This window comes from Conger conger, chromosome 16 (genome assembly GCF_963514075.1).
Source record: "Conger conger chromosome 16, fConCon1.1, whole genome shotgun sequence".
Lineage (NCBI taxonomy): Eukaryota > Metazoa > Chordata > Actinopteri > Anguilliformes > Congridae > Conger > Conger conger.
Genome location: NC_083775.1, coordinates 1,568,025 through 1,573,024, shown reverse-complemented (window position 1 = coordinate 1,573,024; position 5,000 = coordinate 1,568,025).

Below are 5,000 nucleotides of genomic sequence, written 5' to 3'. Positions count from 1 at the left end.
CACACCTGTCTATATAAGGTCCCACAGTTGACAGTGCATGTCGGAACACAAACCAAGCATGAAGTCAAAGGAATTGTCTGTAGACCGCCGAGACAGGATTGTCTCGAGGCACAAATCTGGGGAAGGGTACAGAAAAATTTCTGCTGCTTTGAAGGTCCCAATGAGCACAGTGGCCTCCATCATCCGTAAATGGAAGAAGTTCCAAGTAACAGGACTCTTCCTAGAGCTGGCCGCCCGTCTAAACTGAGCAATCGGGGAAGAAGGGCCTTAGTCAGGGAGGTGACCAAGAACCCGATGGTCACTCTGTCAGAGCTCCAGCGTTCCTCTGTGGAGAGAGGAGAACCTTCCAGAAGGACAACCATCTCTGCAGCAATCCACCAATCAGGCCTGTATGGTAGAGTGGCCAGACGGAAACCACTCCTTAGTAAAAGGCACATGGCAGCCCACCTGGAGTTTGCCTTAAGGCACCTGAAGGACTCTCAGACCATGAGAAACAAGATTCTCTGGTCTGATGAGACAAAGATTGAACTCTCTGGTGTGAATGCCAGGCGTCATGTTTGGAGGAAACCAGGCACCGCTCATCACCTGGCCAATACCATCCCTACAGTGAAGCATGGTGGTGGCAGCATCATGCTGTGGGGATGTTTTTCAGCGGCAGGAACTGGGAGACTAGTCAGGATTGAGGGAAAGATGAATGCAGCAATGTACAGAGACATCCTGGATGAAAACCTGCTCCAGAGCGCTCTTGACCTCAGACTGGGGCGACGGTTCATCTTTCAGCAGGACAACAACCCTAAGCACACAGCCAAGATATCAAAGGAAAAAAAAGAATTTATTCCATTTTGGAATAAGGCTGTAACATAACAAAATGTGGGGAAAGTGAAGCGCTGTGAATACTTTCCGGATGCACTGTATGTCCTTGGAGCTTTAAAGATACTGTATTTACAGACATCCTGCTCGGCGGAGGAAGAACAGGAAGTAATGGATCACGAATGAAAACAAGAATAGATATTCTTAAAGCAACGCTCGATTATGCATTCATTAACGTTCACTAATTTCCCGACATGCGTGTAGATGCTCATATCTACAGCTCCACTTGCATCAGTCTGCCCATTCTCTGACCACTCTCATTAACCAGGTGTTTTGGCCCACAGCACTGCCACTCTCTAGACACGATAGCCTAGTGGCTTAGCTCCCTGACTGGGACCTGGAACGTTGGTCATGCAAGACCCAGTGTAGCTGCAATAAGATCACTGCAGCTGTTGGGCCCTTGAGCAAGGCCTAACCTTAACCTCAACTTTAGCCTGAACCCCACATTGCTCCAGGGGGGATTGGCCCCTGCTTAGTCTCATCAACTGTAAGTGGCTGGAATATTGTATTTGCATTAACAAGCTGGCGTACAGATGTACCTAATGAAATATTTACCAGGTTTTCTGAGGAAACGGATCAAGGGCATAATGATGAACCCCTCCCCAGGAGTCCATCCAGCTCCCAGCTTCAAGCCCAGTTCCCACCATTTTACCACATTCTACTCCTGAAGCAAACCACACACACTCAGAATAACCTTTCTCCTCTTCCCACACTACCCAACTGCTTTGGACCTTTGTCAAAATTCCAGTTGTTATTTTTGGCTTGAAATCATAATGTTCAATCAATTTTCTTTTTAAATCCTGCCTGCTCCTCCTCTCTCCTTCCTAGAAATGTGCTGCTAAAAGATGCAGCTTACATGAGTGGAACTGATGGGGCTATAGTATCCCGTGGATGGAAAAACAGGTGTGCGATACATGTTTGATGTTACATTATTTATAATAGTATAGGTACTGACAGCCCTGTGTCACACTACATCATCTGTACAACATCCGGAGAATCCGACCCTTTCTCACCACCTACTCCACTCAGCTCCTTGTTCAAGCACACTGGACTATTGCAATTCTCTGCTGGCTGGCCTTCCAGCATCTGCCATCAGACCCCTACAACTGATCCAGAATGCTGCAGCCCGTCTGGTATTCAATGTTCCCAGACATTCACATGTCACCCCCCTGCACAACAACCTCCACTGGCTGCCTGTTATGGCTCGCATCAAATTTAAAACTTTGGTGCTCGCATACCAGGCAGTTCAGGGATCAGCCCCTGTATATATTCAATCACTTATCAAGATCTATACACCAACAAGACCCCTCCGTTCTGCCACTTCGTGCCGTCTGGCGCCTCCCCCTCGCCACACCTGCAGTTCACGCTCACGACTGCTGTCTGTCCTGGTCCCGCGGTGGTGGAATGACCTCCTGGTGGATGTCAGAACGGCAGAGTCTCTGACCTCCTTCAAGCGCAGACTGAAGACTCATCTCTTCAGGCTACACCTTTCCCTCCCTAACTCTCCACCATGATTAGCCTTAGACCGTAATGGCACTTATGTATAGATTGTATAGATATTGTTACTTGTATAGATATTGTTGTTTTTTATTGGCTGTTGTATTGTTGTATTCTGGGTATTCTATCTGCCAGCTGTGGTATGCTAGTCTTGAAGTTGATGTATTCTTCAAGGGTTCCGCTTGTATCTGTATGGTTACACTAGGACTGGGAACTGTACTGTCCTCTCAGGTCCTCTTAGCACTCATACTTGTGTTTGATTTGCACTTCATTGTACGTCGCTCTGGATAACAGCGTCTGCTAAATGCCATGTAATGTAAAAAAATAAAAAATCATCTGAACACCTCCCGAAGATGGCCTTTCAGACATAACCCAGCGTTTTACTGAGTTTAACATGGGTAGCCTGTTTGTAGCCTGTTCTGTCTCCTGGCATTCAGTCAGACATGGGCTTACATGCCCAAACTCTGGTCTGTGGGATAACTGCTCACTCCCTGTCACCTTCCATTGTTGCCAATTCCCAGCACTGGAATATAGTATATTTTTAAGTTGGCTCATGCTTTTATTTGATTTATGTTTATTGGAATTGGCAAATTATAGCATTGGATCAAGGCATGGCTAAATCTCGTATTTGCCTGCAGGCCCTTGGTAGATGATCAGACAATGTTTGTCAAATGCCAACATGCAGAATAACTATATGTCAGACAGGAGGGGATATTTAGGGAATGACACACCAGACATCGTGGCAGTAGCACTGATTGTTTTTGCCTTTGAGCGTGTATGTAAAAGTGTACTGTATCTGCCTCTTTACCTCTGAGTGCTCGTGGTCTTAAACAAACATCAAGGAGCCAAGTTCTCTGGGGAAACCTCAATTCTGATCCCACACTTATTTAGTGAGAAAGGAATCTCCCTTCTGTAAACAGGGTGAAGACCACAGAGGATCAGAGTCTAAACCAAGTGGGAGAGCAGTCACACACTGTATGTGCACATGAAATCAAGCGAATACAATTAATTAATAAAATATTAATTCATAACGCATCAATCTCACATTTCACTCAGTAAATTAGCAGTATGTATTCGTGGATAGGATACTGAATCTGATGCTTTTGAAGAGTTAACATGCTTTTATCCATATGATTATATTGCCATATTATTTGATATGTGTTATTGTGTGGTATTCAGCATTGCTTGGTCTTCCACCAAGGCTGCGTCCCCAGGCTGGGGCCTGTCCCCTGCTCTCAGGGCTTGGAGCTGAAGCAGTGCCTCTTCTACTTAATGACACCGTCACAAGCAAACACACACTCACACAATCACACACACCACACAAAACACACACAAACACGCTCGCGCACACACAAACACACACTCACACACACCACACAAAACACACACAAACACGCTCGCGCACACACAGTCACATGCAAACACACACTCACACAGTCACACACACCACACACAAACACTCTCGTGTGCACACAGACACACCACTCACAAACACACACAGACACACGCATACACAAACACACACAATCACACACACCACACACAAACACACACACGCACAAACACACACAGACACACACCACACAAACACACACACGCTCACACTGGATTGCTTCTGTATTACTTGACACAGGGAGTTCTTCTCCCCAACCTTACACCTTAAAACCTAGTGTCCATACTGTTTAAATACACATTAGTGTAATCGCTTTCTCATGACAACTACTTGGAGTACGGTGTGTCCCCAGTGCTGAGCCTTGAACCCACAGACTGATAAAATGAGACAAATATGAACATTTTTAGTTTTCTTCCGCTGGAGATGAACCTCCTGCATTGGGATAACCCCAAGGTCTACTGAGCCTTCAACAACAGGAAATCAGCTGGAGTGATGATTTGCACGCGCTCTTCCAAAATGACGGCAAGCAGGAACTCCCCTCGTGATAGGCATGCTCCAAACCCCATTTTGCCTGCTATTGTTTAAATATTCCTATTTTCTCCAATATTAATTTAAAATACCGTGCAGTATAATTCCTATTAATATAACACGCAACAACAAGACCGGAACTCTGTATTTTACAGAGAAAATACATTCACGCATCCCTCTTCCTCTGGTTATTTCAGAAAACTTTCACACAAAATTCAGAAAGAAAATCAATTTCCAGAGAAGGGATTTCCTCGAACGCGTTTTTTTACTTTCTGGAAGAGTATAGAGATCATCAGCGCCCCCCTGTGTCCGTCCTGATATCGCAAGAATTCCTTTGTTGAATGTGTTTTATAACGATTGATTACCTGTATGTAGCACATAGGACCATTATAGTGGCATATTAAAGTGTCAATGAAGTATTGTAAGTGCAAGCCGTTTCCAACGTACTCATCAGTTTCCACTGTGTTCAGTCGCCAGTTCACCTCTGCCTATTCTCAGAGGGAGTTAATTCTGCCTGGTCCATTAATTGGTGAATACAGTCATTCAGCTAGTCATTAATCGTCTTTCATCGTCAATAATTAAAATTTTCCGTCATGGGAATTTGTACACATCTGCTGAGAAATTCCCGCTTTCCACAACTAATTAGATAGATAGATAGATAGATAGATAGATAGATAGATAGATAGATAGATAGATACTTTATTCATCCCGA